The sequence below is a fragment of the Rhineura floridana genome, chromosome 4 (assembly GCF_030035675.1).
Source record: "Rhineura floridana isolate rRhiFlo1 chromosome 4, rRhiFlo1.hap2, whole genome shotgun sequence".
Lineage (NCBI taxonomy): Eukaryota > Metazoa > Chordata > Lepidosauria > Squamata > Rhineuridae > Rhineura > Rhineura floridana.
This window is the reverse complement of record NC_084483.1, coordinates 63,194,561-63,210,957: the sequence shown is the minus strand read 5'-3', so window position 1 is coordinate 63,210,957 and position 16,397 is coordinate 63,194,561.

Below are 16,397 nucleotides of genomic sequence, written 5' to 3'. Positions count from 1 at the left end.
CCAGTAGGAGCCCATGGTGACAAACAAAACCACTAAAAACACTTTAACACATCATAAAAACAGATGTTAAAATATATTAAAACAAAACAACCATTAAAAACATATTAAAACAAAAAAATGTTAAAAACATTTTTTTAAAGCTTTAAAAACATCTATTTTTAAAAAAGATTTAAAAACATATTAAAAACCAATTCCAACACAGATGCAGACTGGGATAAGGTCTCTACTTAAAAGTCTTGTCAAAAGAGGAAAGTCTTCAGTAGGCACCGAAAAGATAACAGAGATGGCACATTCACGAACACTTTTCACATTATAGGTCTACATTCACACCATACATATTCATTAATAGGCAAAAAATGTTGCGGTTTAAGAATGTACCTATAGCCTACAGATATTTCTATCAAACTTTAAAAAGAAGGGAAATTGGGCAGCTATAGTGAATGCACCAGGGGAGCAGGAGACCTGAACTCCTCTCTGAGATATTGGACTGCCCTACAAATGTGTAAAAATGCAAACACAATTTGGGTTGGTCTTTCACAGTCCAATCCACTTCCTGTGTAGCTTGGAAGAATTTAGTAACATGTGCCTCTGAGCATATGGTGAGTGGTGGCAACACCTGCCATCTCCAAAGATGGAGAATGGCATTTTTGTATGTTCGTTGGTGTTCTTTTTACTTTGCTTCTTTCCTGCGTTACTATTATTTCTACAGAGAATCTAATATAGAAAATTTTATCTCCCTCATTATTCATCCTAGAAAATTGTATCAAATTTATTTTTATTAATTTCAAAGCCTTTTTATTGGTCAATGTCATATGATGGTGAAGACAGCCTTTTGTGTTTCAAACTGGAGGTTATATTCTATTTCTATTTTGGGTGCATTAACAGTTGAATCTGAAACTGCAGTTTGGTGTAAAATCAGACTGATTACAATATGTTGCTACTTCAGCAATGACTCTAGCTGTTGGAAAAAACAAACTTGGCCTACCCAAGATGCATGTTTTCAGCCTGCTATGTTTAAACCACTTCATTTAAGGAAAGGTGGGTATGGTCAATTAAAAACATGCAGCACACCTAGAAATTTGCTAGAATATATTTCATCTCCCACTATTTTATGTTGTGCAAACTGAGACACTCTTCATGCCCATTGGAAACTATTCTGCAGAATAGTCAGTGCCATTATTCCACAATTGTTTTTGGAGTTTTTTAGTGTATATTTTGCACAGTATTGCTGTGCTTCACATATTCACAGAAACAAAAGTAAAAGAAAATGGTTTACTATAGGAAACTTCACTAAAACTGCAAAGTAAATTAACATATTTAAAGTGACTTTCTGAACTATCTCAACTGTATCTTAATATTGTTGCTTCCTCCCTGCTAAAACAAGTTCAGCACAACACGTCTTGTTTCTGTTATTTGGGCTGATTGCAGGTATCGCCATCACTCACCATATGCTCAGAGGCATGTTACCAAATTCTTCCAAGCTACACAGGAAGTGGACTGTGAAAGACCAACCCAAATGGTGTTTGCATTTTGACCAATTTGTAGGGCAGTACAATATCTCAGAGAGGAGGTCAGGTCTCCTGGTCCCCTGGTCCATTCACTATAGCTGCCCAATTTCCCTGCTTTTTAAAGTTTAATAGAAATATCTGTAGGCTATAGGTACAGTTTTGCCTTTTAGTGAATTTCTCTGCTTTTTAATCCGGGAGGTAAGAAATGGGATCCTGTGAAAGTTTGCTGTGAATGTATCAATCATTTGCATGCTCATTGAGTTCAGTGGGATTTACTCCTTTGCAATCATGCTTTGGATAGGTGAAACTGACCACAGGGGAGGGAGGGGAGGAAGGACAGAGGGGAGGAAGGGGATGGGAGCAGGTAGGAGGGGGAGAGGAGGAGAAGGGCATATTTATTGAGTTCAGTGGAATTTACTCCCGTGCAGTCATGCTTAGGATAGGTAAAAATGACCAGGGGGGAGGAAGGGAGGGCTGGAGTGGACAGGGGAGGAGGAAGAAGGAAGAGGGGAGGAGAGGAGGGAGAGGGGAACAGCGGGTGCGATCATTTGCATGCTTATTGAGTTCAATGGGATTTACTCCCATGCAATCATGGTTAGGATAGGTAAAACTGACCATGGGGAGGAGGAGGAGGGGGAGGAGAGAGAAGGAAGAAAGGGAGGGGAGTGGAAAGAGGGGGAGGAGGGGATTGGAAGGGGAGGGGTAAAGGAAGGTGATTGGAGGAAGGAGGAGGAGAGGGAAGGTTTGATCATTTGCATGGTTATTGAGTTCAGTGGGTACTCCAGTGTAATCATGCTTAAGATAGGTAAAACTGACCATGGGGAGGAGGGGGAGGATGAAGGAGGGGATTGGAAGGGGATGGGCATGGGCATAGGGAGGGGCAAAGGAAGGGGGCAAGGGGCAAGAGGGAGGGGATAGGAGGGAGGAGAAGGGAGGGAGGGTTTGATCATTTGCATACTTTTTTAGTTCAATGGGATTTATTTCTGTGCAATCATGTTTAGGATAAGTGAAACTGACCTTGAGAAGGGGCAGGGAAAGGAGGAGGGAGAGGGGAGGAAATTGGGTGGGTGGGCAGAGTGGAAGCCCCTTTCCTTTCCAAAAGGAAAACACTGTGAACAGTATCATTGCTTTTCAGGGTTTCCCCCACCTTTGTATTCTACAACAGGCACATGTAGCCTCCCACCCAAACTTAAACCAAAGCTGTCTCTGGCCACATCCACACCAAGCCATTATTTCACTTTAGACAGCCATGGCTTCTCTCAAAGAATCCTGGGAAGTGTAGCTAGGGAAGAGTGCTGACAGTTGCTAGGAGACGCCCTGTTCCCCTCACAGAGCTTCAATCAGAGAGGCTGACTGTTAAACCACTCTGGCCACTGGAGCTCTGTTAGGGGAATAGGAGTCTCCTCTCAGCACCCTTCACAAACTACACTTCTCAGGATTCTTTGGGGGAAGCCATGAGTGTCTCACGTGAAATAAAGGTCTGGTGTGAGTGTGGCCCCCTGATTAGGCAAGCCAAGCAGCTGTGAATCTGGCTTTTAGAACACTGACAGTTCTTACTGAGCATGCCCAAGCTTATCATTGAGTTCAATGTAAAATTTCTTAAATTAATTAAAAATCAGCCAGGCATTTTTTTAACTTTTAAACTGCAGAAGATGATGGTCAGAGTATGGGGCAAGGTCAGGGTTATATGTACTCAGCGAACACGGCTGATTTTTAATTAATTTCAACAGATTATGAGAACGCTGACAGAAAAAAGTCCAAGGGGTCTGGTTCCCTCCCCCTTTTATACTTTGAACTCTTGATTCTGTCTGACTGTTTTGTGTATCGCCATAAAAATTTACAGGGTTCTTAAGCAAGTATTTCTAAGTTCAGGAGTATAGGTTTTGTAAGGTTTTGTTTTGAAATGAGCTTATGGGAAGCATCAGAATGGCATGTCGGGATTTTCAATTTAACCTTGCAGAATGCAAAAAATCCATGCTGGCTATAGTATACAGACACTCTTGTGGCTGTATAATAATGCACTATCATTCCACTTCAAACCCTCCTAGCTTTCCCCAGAAAACCCCTGGAAGTGTAGTTTGATAAGGGTGCTGAGAGTTGTTAAGAGACTCCTATTCCCCTCATAGAGCTACAATTCTCAAGAGTGGTTTAACAAGCAATTCTTCTTCCCAGGGAACTCTGGCAATAGGGACCTCTTAAGAATTCTCAGCACCCTTAATAAACTACACTTCCCAGGAATCTTTGGGAGGGAAGTCATGACTGTTTAAAGTGGAAAAATAGTGTTTTAAATCTATGGTATGAATGCATCCTAGATGGTACTTCTGACTGCTACGGATAAAAAAAACCCTGAGCAGGTAAAATGTAGATTATATTTCATAAGATAATTAAAAGAGTAAGATTACTCAGGGGGAGTATTTTCTTTCAACAGCTAAAAAGCAAAGGGGGAATCATCCTCTCTATTTAATCACAATGTAAAATTAAAAAAAAATTTTGCTAAACAATGCTGAGAAAAAAGAAATGGGAGATCTTGCTAAGTTGAAGCTTGAACTGTAAACCATGAAAACGTCTACTAGACTAAATGCAGTAGTACTTTGGTAAAGCCCTGATTTCAAAACATAGAGAGAGATTAGTGTAAATATCACATTTACTAATATGAATAGAGAAAAACCTGAGTGGTGTTTATTGTTTTGATTGGTGATGAATTTCAAATGTTAATAGCCACCCCTTCTCCTTTTTTAATGCCTCATAGATAGGCTAATTAATTAATTATCGTCTACTTGGGTGTTGATGGAAAGAAACACCCCCCTTTCCTAGTTTGAATGCAAGCAGAGACCCGAGTGAAATTGGAGCTTGCTGGAGAGGGTTAGCTACATGGTTTCTGGCTGGCCGGAGCAGCCCCTAAATAAATAAACGTTCCCAAAACAAACAGCCCCCCCTTCCATCTTTCCCTCCTTCTGAAACAAATTTGGGGCTTCCAGGGCAGCTGCAGTGGAGAGAAGGCGGATGTGGAGATGGCAAGGCACTGTAAGACAGCTCCAGCTAGGTATGGGGTCCATTGGCCGATGCTGGTTCAAAAGCATCCCATCGACCTAACAGGCTGGTATTGATTTGAGTCCATTCTTTGTCCACTATCTGCTGCTTTTACCAATCTGTTTTTTTTTTCTGGGCAAAAAATATTGATATTAATATTGATGTTTTGAAAGGAAATGTCAATATTCTGAAAGGAAATATTGATAAATGAAAGGAAATATTGATAAAAGTATTGTTCTTAATATCGATATTTTACAGGCAGATTTCTATTTTAAAAATCCCATTTTGAAAATAGCCATGGAAAATCACTACATAAAAATCTGATCTGCAACGATAGAGGATAAGTGAATTAATAGAAAACCCAAATTGTGCAGAGCACATCCATCACCAGCTCCAGCCATACCGCTGGTGTGGCAGGGGAAGCTCTGAGCTGCTTTCTGCCCAATTCTGTTCATCTACCCAAAATTTGGAATTGGCAAGTTTAGAATAATTTCCTCAGTTCCCAAGGATTGCAGCATTTGGGATGCAGTTGAGTCTGGGCTAAATGCAAGCTGATCCCACTCTTCTGAGGTATACAGAATTAGCTTAGCTTGTAAATAGCCCAGCCCTGGCCCTTCCAATTGCCTCTGTAATTTCCTCCTGTTTTCTACTGAAACATGTCTGCCAGTGATGGCTTTGATGAAAAGGCTGTTGCTATGATCTTCATCAGGTCCTGCAGCAGCATTATGGATATCAAGGTCTCTAGGAAATGTAGGCTTCCAGTGCTTCTTGGTTTTTAATCAGGACTGGAGTGTCCTGGGAAATGACAGTTCCCAGGGATCCCAGCACTTGGGATGCAGTTGTTTCAAGGGCTACAACAACAGCCTACCTTGTCTGCTCTGTTTTGGAGGAAAGAAAGCAGGTGGAGTGATATACGGAACTCGTCATTTTCTCCAGCAGCACTGAGTTATGAGTGGAGAAAGGGATGGGGGTGACGGTTGTAGGCATTGCCATGTCTCCTATGACAACACTGGAAGCACAACAAGACTGAGAACTTGCACCTAGCACTAGCTGAAAAATAGCTAATTCAGGCCCTGTCCAAACTGAGCCCATATTAATTTGTTTTTCACAAGCCCATTTTGAATTGACTCTGAAGTAACTTACCCATCACTAGAGTTACAATTTAGTGAAGACTCTCCCCTCCATCCTCATAGAAGGGGGAGCAGCATGCAATGGGTTGGTGGGTGGATTTCAGCATTGTAAATGTCATGATCACTACCCACATAGTGTTTACAATCACAGCTGTGACACCATTTCTGTGGGGCAGGAGAATGATTACTGTCTGGCCCTTCTGGACTGGGTGGGTAAGCAATAGAGGCAATTGCAACAGGCCATACATATGGTGGGAGCCACATCAACATTGACCAATAGTATCCTCCAAAACTGAGGGGAAGATGTCATTGACACAGAGTGCAGTGAGAAGGAAGAGAACCTTAAATGAACACTCAGCCCATGGGCCTGTCAGAGCCTTAAAAGGGGTCTGACTATTGTGATCTGCAGGCTGGGAAAACATGACATTCCTGCCCTTGAAACTCAACCTACATGGAATTTGTTCAGATCCCTTGCAACAAATGAGTAGCAACTGCACAATTACTGGGCTAGCAAAACATTGCCCTGAAGGCCTTTAGTCATAATATTTTTCAATATTGTACAACATGATCAATAGTTCTGATACAATGTGCTAGTGCCACATATTCAAATTACAGCACGATGCACAGCAAGCTGAAAATACTGTTATTCTTCATTAAACCCTGTCAGTTCTCCTGTTTATACAGGGTTTATAAAGCTATTCTGTTTGTTGGCAGGATGCAATCTTCAGTGGGATAAATTCCTGCATAGGAATCTCACCCTACAGTTTGAAGTAGTACATTCCAGAAAGAGCTGTTGTTTTATATCACTTCATCTGCTCTTTGTGACTCTGGAGCTGTGAGCACACTAGTCATCTATAGCAAAGCGTTTCCATTGGCCACACCTTGAGAGGGAACGGGTTGGTCTGCCAAACAGTTGCAAAATCTCTTGAAAGAGAAGTTTTAAAACTGCACTCAAGCTGATCCCATCAGGTTTTCCAGTGAAAAAGCGCAGGGTTTGACTAACATCATGTGCCCTTGTTTTGAGGAAAAAAAGATGGAGACACACTGGAACTGGCAGAACAGTGAGTGCGTTTCTATCCTTGGTCAGTTCCCTAGGTAACCACTAGTCCATTTAGATACTCCAAGACAAAAGGGAAGGGTCACCTGAAGGTTTCTTATAAAAAGAACAAGAAATGTATATATTTTTTATTTTAGTGTTGGCAGACAGGAACTGGAAAGATGTGTGTGTGTGTGTGTGTGTGTGTGTGTGTGTGTGTGTGTGTGTGTGTGTGTACACACACATACACCCACACAAAGAAGCTTGAAGATGAAACTCAAGCAAGAGACAGAATACTGAATCAAAAAATGAGTATGGGGCTTGGGGGAGAATAAAGCCAAAATGAGCCAGTTCCCATACTGCAACTATGATTGATAGGTTTCTATACAGCCATTAAAATCAGAAAATAAGCCAAGAAATTCCTATGAAGCTTTTTCAGAATATGTAAGCTAATAAAAAAATGGTCAGTCTGAAACTCAACATCAGACCATATCAAGAATACCAAGCACACAAGAACCTCAAATGTATGCATGGTCCTTTTTTCTTTTTTCTTTTTAAAGAGTAAGTCATCCAAGAAAGAGAACTGGCACCTTTGGAAAGACTTATCAGGCAAATCTAGTGGCAGTTGACATGTTTATATTACATACTCACAAGCTTCCAAACTGTTTACAAGAAGTGAAAATACCATTTGGAACAGTCTATCAAGTGCAACTGACTGATTAAAATACAAATGAGGAGGTAAAAAGATTTTTGTGTGTGTACCTAATTCATCACGCTGACAATACAACAACCTCCAACTCTTATCCAATTAGCACATAAAAGCATAGACAATTCTGACTGATTGAGGTTCACCACAGATCTGACTTGCGGTGATGAGTGCCCATGTGGAACTCTTCCCCCCCCACTTTTTTTTTCTTAGTCACAAATGCATTTCTAGCATAGAAGACTTCCTGAGTTTAGGATTCTGAACAAAAGCTGTATTTTAAAAAAGAGAATGTAGACATGAAAATAGGTTCAATTGAAAATATTTAAGTTCAGTTGGTCTTAAACCCTCTAAATTGTTCAATATGTAGCATAACAACAACAAAGGTTAAAAACACTTCACACATGTTGTCTTACAATAACCCTGCAAGGCAGGCCAATATTAATAAAACAAGGACAACAATAATTTGCTTAATTTTGAGATAATTCATTAACTCTGGTTTTAATATTGACCTCATTAATGTTCTATGAAACATTTTTGTTGAGCTGCCTAAAGTCTGTGGAATGGGGGGGGAGGTTATGTTTGGCAGAAAGCATCTTCATTCCAAACCAGTTAGGAAGCAAGGACTCTTCAGGCTGCCTCCTTTTGATATATATTATGTAGAACACTAAAACATCAAGCTTAAGCAAGCATGATATCCACAGGATGAATGCTCATGCAATGCATATTCCTTATCTAGATTATGTTAAATGCTCTGCCTTTTTGAGAAACTGCTACATTCTAATTGGATGACAGGAAGAAACTGCCAACATCTAATTGGGGAGGGGAGATAACTGTCAGTAATGACATTTCCAGGTGATTACAAAGCTCAGGGACTTAATCCTAAGTGTAGCTGTGCCAGAGCACTAGTCATGTAATCATATTAACCAGTCAAGAGGCGCGCTCTCTCCCTCTCTTATTATTTAATTTTCCAGTCAAACTCTCCATGGTAATAAATTCCAAGAACAGTGTCAATACTCTACAAGATGATATAAAACCATGTCAATAAATCGCTGGCCTTGTAATATAGCTGTCAGTTATGAAAATAGTCAAGAGTAGACTATTCTTATATTGTTAGTTATGGATCTATACTTCCAGGCTTTCTGCTCCTTCCTCTCTAAATCAAAGTTGTTGTTTTAATTAGGTGTTTGTATGTATTGGGATGGCAGGGCAGGTCTGGGATGGCAGCAAAGAAGCAGCCTGGTAAGGCCCACCTACAAGAAGCTAGGACATTCAGAAATGATTCCAAAATGGCGGCAGCTATTAGGCAGAGGTAGCTGACTCAGGTGGTGGATATTGAGACGTGTGAGGTGAAGCACTGCCAGGCCACCTGCCATTCCTCCTGAGTCCCCCCCACACACAGCTGTGTGTGCTGCACAGACTATCTTGTGCCCCCTAAGCTAGCTTGCTGCCCTCAGATGTGGTGGTGAATGCTGTCTTGCTACCACTGTTGAAGTAAGATTCAAATGGCTGGCTTCTGTATGTGGAATGACTGAGGGAGTGGAAACAAGTTAGCATCAGTGTACTTGCATGAATCTGATTATCTAGATCTTTTTCAATCTGTCTTCAGGCCAGGGTTTGGTAATGAAATGGCCTTGGCCAGCCTATCTGATGACTTTTATCGGGAGAAGGAATGGGGAGTGTGACCCTGTTGGTTTTCCTTGATCTCTGCAGCTTTCAAAATGCCACTGATCACAGTAACCGCCTAGAGTGACTCTGTAGGCTAGAAGTTGGCACAGTACTACAGAGGTTCCTCTCTTAACTGCAGGACCATTACCAGAAAGTAGCATCAGGAGACTTCTACTCAGTGCTTTGGCATTTGTGCTGTGTGGTTCTGTAGCAGCCTTTCCCAACCAGTGTGCCTCCAGATGTTGTTGGACCACAACTCCCATCAGCCTCAGCCAGCATTGCCAATGGTCAGGAAAGATGGGAATTGTGGTCCAACAACATCTGGAGGCACACAGGTTGGGAAAGGCTGTAATTTCATCTCATCTCCAGTGCTTTGTAACATCTATGTGAAGTCATTGGAAGCTGTCATTTGGGGATCTGGAGAATGGAGTTATCAGTATGTGGACGATTCAGCTCCATCCATTCCATCTGAATTAGGAGGGGTCATTCAAGTGCTGAATCATTGTCTGGAGGCAGTAATGAACTGGGCGAGGCCCAATAAACTGAGCCTGAATCTTGATAACGTGGCAGCACTGTGGATGAGCAGTTCCTGGGACTGGGAGTTGGATAGCCTGTTCTGAAGGAGTTGCATTTCCCTGAAGGAGCAGGTTTGTAGACTGGGGGTGCTCCTAGAGCCGTCATTGAAGCTCAGGTATGTTCAGTGGTACAGAGTGTCTATGCCCATTATTATTTATTAAATTTATATCCTGCCCTTCCTCCCAGAATTATCATTTGCAGGCCATCCTGGACCAGAACAGCCTAACTACAGTAATACACTCTTGTTTAAACTAAAGTGTGCTCTATGTGGGGCTGCCCTTGCAGATGGTGTGGAAGCTGCAGCAAGTACAGAATGTGGTGCCCACTTCGTTCACTGCTGCTGAAAGTGAATTCAGGTGTCACCTCATTAAAGCTCTACACTGGCTGCCTATTTGCTACCAAGCCCAATTTAATGTGTTGACTCTGGTCTATACAGTCCTATATGGTTTGGTACCCAAGTATTTGAGGAGTGCCTCTCCAGTTACCCACAGTCCCATCCTTTAAGATATACAGAAGAGGCCCTGCATGTAGTTCCACCAAGAGCTGTAGTTCATTGTGTGACAGTGCAGAGCAAGGCCTTCTTTGTTATGTCTCTCCAGATGTGGAAATCCTTCCCAGTGGATATATGGCTATGCCACTATGTTATCTGTTTTATACATCAAGTGAAGAAGTATTTCTTCCTTCAGGTTTATGGAGATGTATGATATAGAATAGTTTCTTTTTCTGCTGGATGGCTGTTTTATGATGTTCACTGGTTTTATGATTTTTATGAGATATTGCTATGATATATTTCAGGGATAACCACCCAACACCTGCACATGGTATTCTCATCTATACTGAGCTGGAGAGTAGTCCCAAGAAATGTCACAACACAGGCTGGTTTTATTTGGAATAATAACAACACCTTATAAGAACCCCTGCCATCACTGTATTGCCCCAATTTTCCATAATATGTTGGTTCCCATTGGGTAGTGATCATGATGGATCTTCATGATTCCCATGTATGTATTTAAAAGTTTTCTGAAACATGCTTAGTTGAGAAATATTCAGCTGCAACTCAATTTGGTTGAAAGTACTGTTAGCTCCACTGAAATCAAGAGGATGCTCTCTAGTAAATTCTACAAATTTTATTATGGCATAAGCTTTGTGGACTAGGTGCATCTGGTGAAATGGTCTGTAGTTCATGAAAGCTTATGCCAATAATTTGTTAGGCTGTAAGGTGCCACAAGATTCTTCATTGGTTTTGATGTAACAAACTAACAGTGCAATCCTAACCATATCTACTCAGAGGTGTGTCCTAGGCAGTGTACACACCAGGGTATTAATGCATTCATGAGGACAATGCAAAAAACATGCACATATGGAATACATTGAATCCACTTTAAACTGCCATGTGTACACAGCCCTACTGAATTCAATGCAGCTTACTCCTAGGTAAATGGGGTTAGGATTGCAAACTAACCTGGCTACCCCGCTGACTATTGTCTAGTAAGCTTACTTACTAGATTGGAGACTCAGTCCCACTGAAATCCATGGGTACTCAGTTTACTAAAATTCAAGGACTTTGGCTCATGCTGACAAAAGAGCAGGCTGTCAAAGTAACAAAAAACTTGCTGCCACTTCTGTAAAGATAATATGAGCAACATAAACCAAGCTCACTAGTTTCCAGCTTCTTCCTATTCTCAGTAAAAAAGGACCTGCTGGCTAAATTCTACTGTCAGTTCTATTGGTGCAATTCTATTATATTTTTCTTCGTTTCTTGATATCATCTGTGTGACACTATTATATTCAATGGCTCTGAAAGAAAAAAAGAAAAAAAGGAAAGACCCTCTCCTTGTGAGAAGTGAGTAATTCCAAAGTAATAGTTCAGGGCAGAAATACAGTTTCAACTCCTTCACCCTCTAATTCCCATTCATCATATGAGTTTGTTACCATCTGGATGCCATCTCAGCATTCATTACTACAATTTTCTAAGAAGAGAAATCATCTTCCTCCTCCTCCCCCATTTTCTCAGCTTCTACTAGTGGGGAGAACATATTTCAGCAAGGCTGAACTTGGGTTATTTGTCACTTATAATTGTTTCTGAAAGGTTAAATTAGTATCAAGCAGTCCTGAAGTTAATAGATTAAATATATTTAAATTTTTTCCCCAATGAAATTATCAGTGAAGCGTGGTACTGAAAATAAAGCTAGATCCATTTCTCATTTCAAGCATGGGCTAATTGAGTAATTAACATAATGGCACCCTAGGCTTGCTTGTAGTCACTAGCCATGTGTTGTGGCTTGTCAGGTCGGTACTTGTTGCTCCGTCTTTTTTACATTTGTGTGCACAAATTAGAACCGTTATCAAGCCCTTGGAATAGACGGTGGGCCACATTCAGCTTGGTCGGTCACAAATGGTGCAAGTCCCTTCTAAGCCAGTACTGAATTATGACACTTTAATGGCCCAGCAATACCAAAACTCTGAAACTTGCTAAGATCTTCACTCCTGCTGTTGCTCGTTTTCTTCAGTCTGCAGACACACAGCTATCCTGGCCAAATGAGCTCTTTCCTTGTCAAGTAATCATGACAGGATTGCAATTTGCAGAAGCCCAGAGCCCAGAAGGTAAAACTTGAAAGAATCAGAGGGCTATATGCTGGATTGCATCCAGAGCAGAGGTCATACAGAATCAGGAAGGTACATAGGCCAGTCCAGCCTGGGGACCAGAATTCAAGGGAGACAATAGCATCCAGGCTCATCTCAAAGGAAAGACTCACAGAGAATGGAAGACAGATTTGTATAAATATCCAGATAACATTTTGGTAAGCAGGTCAACCCTTTGTGCAGGGGTGTCACTACCGGGGTGCGGAGGGTGCGGCCCACACCCGGGTGTCACCATGAGGGGGTGACACCCAGAGCCGCCCCGCCCCGCCCCGCGCCATTGCCTGGCAAGGCTGCTCCAACTCCTTGGAGGCGGGCGGGCGGGCGAGACTGGGAGCAGCATTGGCGGGGCAAGGGAGGCGCACCGGCGTTCCCAGGCCTTCTCCGGATGGGTACCGCGCACGCAAGTCCAGCCACCTCGTCCATGCCCCTGGGAGGGCGCGCACCGGAGGTCCGCACCCCTCCACACTCCTGCTAATGATGCCGCTGCCTTTGTGCAGGGATGAGGAAGAAGTTGCTAATCTTAGATGAGCTTGAATGGTTTATTTGGGCATGTACAGTACTACGAACTGTAAATAGATTAGAGTAGGTCATAGGTTTGCAATTTCCCCCTAATATACACATTTTAGCAAAGCAGTGTTCCCTAATATAATATTTTCATTAAAATATTGCATTTACATGCACATGTTACCCTAATTTATGTATTTTTGCACACATTATTTGGTTGGAGAACTGCATTGCAAAATTCAGAGAAGTATGAAGGTTGGCTGGGTTTCAGTTCTTGTATTGTTTTGGAAATGGCAAAATAGGTAAGTTTGCCTTTAATGCAAACTGAATTTGATTTTTTGATCATCCCTACTTCTTGGTGACAGTTCTCTGTTTGTGGAATGACCTGCTTGTGAGGTGCATCTGTCTCCCTCATTAAGATCAAGAAAGAATTTTAAAACATTGCTGAGTTGAAGTCAAATTGCTCTGAGCAAAGCAACCTACTAGCAGTCTCTACCTGCTTTCTCTTTGATGAGGCAGTGACCAGTGAGACCATCGTAGTCGTAAGAAGAATGGGTGGGTGGGTGGTCTTCTTAACGCACATGTTAGGTGTCAATGAAGGAGACATCCTTTTCTGTCATGGCTCCACAACTGTGAAAATAACCTTACAAGTACAACTGAGTACAACTTTGATATCTTTTTGACACAAGCTCAAAACCTTTCTCTTTGCTCAGGACTTTTATCAGTTTAGTCTGTCCTATCGTGTTTTTACTGCCTACTAAAAATGGTTTTGATTATATTTTTTATATCCTATGGTTGTACCATAATATGAGGTTTTACTACATTTTTAATATTCTGTGGCTGTATTTTATGGTTGTATTATGATTCATTAGTATGTTGCAGCTGTTGTATTTTGAACAGTTGAGATTTGCATTGCTAGAGACTGACCATGTTATATGCCATTGTATTCAGTTCACTGAAGGCATGGATGGATTGCAGTCCTGTAAAACAGCAGGAAACCAGGTAGTGTCAGGCAGCAAAACACATCTGAGCAACTAGTATAACTGCTAAGACCACCAACTGAGAAGAAAATCAGAGGCGGGCTACTACCAGTGCCACAGACTGAGCTGAGCTTTGCTTTCCATCTCCTTGTTACCGTTTGTACCAGATTTCACTCTGCTGCTGTCCTCCTTTGCTATGACAATTATGGAAGATTAAATAAAAATTGGGGGCCCACAGTACAAAATTACTTTCAAAACTGCAAGCTCGGTTGCCAAGACTCATGGCTTATAGTAATTTATACTCATGAAGAGTGTGGCAGTGTAAACTAATGGCTCGATATTTTAGTTTATTCACTCACTCTTCCATAAACTTCATTCACTCTGCACTAACCTTCTTGAACTCCCTTCAAAGTCCCTCTCTGTTGGACTTCCACTGACAGCTCAAGTCCTTAGTCAGACAGGCCTTTGGCCTGTGAATTCATTTGCTTCTTATTTTAATATGTTTTAGTTGGCTGCTATTGGTTGTTTTCCCCTGCCCTTTTCATCCACTCTTATCTTGTTTTCTGTAGTACATAATAATATAATATAATCTATGTTATATCAATACATGGTTGTTGTTGTTGTTGTTATTCCACTTGGGTGCTCGGTGAGAAAAGGCAGGATGTACATTTAATATTATTTGCCGCCCTGGGCTGCTACTGGGAGAAAGGCTGGGATATAAATCAAATAAATAAATAAATAAATTTGTTAATTAATGAATAATTAATAAATAATAGAAATAAGGCACCTGAGCCACAGAGACCTGTGTCAAAGGCTGCCCAGACTCTCACCTCAAAAGCTGCTCACATCAGAGGTTGTGTCATGAATGTGATGGTCTCCAGATGCTGTTAGACTCCAACTCCCATCAGCCCTCTCTAGCATGGATGATTGCCAGAGATGATGGGAGCTGTAGTTGGCTGCTTCATAATGACAAACTGTTGCTAGGAAAACTGTGAACTCCTTTCTGAACTCTGTCCATCCACGTCAAATTTGTGTGTGTGTTTGTTTGGCCAAGGGATGGAAGCTGTAGACTGAACTGCTTTGGTGGCTGATTTGATTTTGATTTCTGCTACTTTGGGTCTCTCCTTTGTGGCTCACATAAAGTATTACAGTAGGGCCGCACTGTCAGCGCCCCACTTTTTGGCATTCCGCTAATACGGTGCCAGTGGGGGAATCAGCTGGAGGGGGGGCTCCTCGCCAGAGGAGGGGAAGATCAGCTGTAGAGCGCTACAGCTGATCTTCTTCTGGCGTGATCAGATTCCTGCGCTGGATCTGATCTCGCCGGAGGAGGCTGACAAGTATAAATTTTAAGATTCATTGCTCCCAAGAGATAACTGTATTACTTATTAACATAAATTTCCTATTAAGTAAAAGGAGCATATCTAGCCCAACTGGAAACAAAAATCAATTAAACAAAAAAGGCATTATAGAAGCAAAATGCAACAAAAGAAAACAAGGGAGTAAGTGTGAAGACTTGTAGAGCTAAGTGCTTATACACAGGGTCAGCTTGTACTCTGGAGAAGAAAAGCTTCTATTAGCTAATCAAAGAATAACAAGTAAAGGAGCAAATTAAAGGACTGACAAGGAAGGGAGACATAAAGAGCGATGTTAATCAAATAGACATGTGAGCTAACATAATTTGAGTGGAGCAGAACAAGTGGAATAAAATTAGAGAAGTAGAGGAAATCTATCTTCTTCCAGTATTCTCATAATGTTTTACTATGCATGTGCATGTTTTAAACTGCACTATAATGATTCCGTGTCCTCACATCATCATAGTGATCACTATCAATGCTCCTTACAAGTATCACTGCAACCTTCTTCAAATATGCACAACAAATCTGCATGAGCAACAATAATCCAAATGCTTCTACCTTCCTAAATGCTATGAATCTTATATTGCTGTGTGTGCACACACACGCATGTGTGATCACAATACACAAAATGCACATGCTCAACTATTCAATGAAATTCATACTGGAGGAAACTTATTCACTGGTTTTAAATGAACTGAAAAATTATGGGCTTTTCAGCAGAGATTTAAAGCAGTACAAATCAAAGGCATACTTGCAGCTTTTTTCACGTGTCACATATATCCAGTCTTTTAACATCTTTGCTTCTCCTTTCTGAATTCTCTTTGATGATAAGTGGCGCATCTGCATTCCTAAAATGTAGCAACTCAAAGTGGACACAATAATCTAGACTGAATACAGTCATACTATTACTACTTCCTATGTCCGGCAAACAATGCTTCTCATAACATAGCCTCAAATGGCATATCAGCTGCAGCTTCCAATACACTTTTATGAAATAAACATGAGCCTGAAGTCTCCATGCCTTTCCAAATGCCTAAAGGCAAAAATTCTCCACTTTCCAAAATGCTGCTGGATGAACTAATGGTGATTCAGAGTGATTGTAGTCAAATGGTAAGAGAAAATAACCAGAAACAAATGTCAGATGAAACACTTTGGCCACTTTATTAGTAGTAAATGTCCTCAGTGGTTTGTTACAGAAAACAATGCATGAAGCTCCACTGCCTATAGCAGAGTAAACTTGTCAAGGTTATTTTAACCTTTTCAC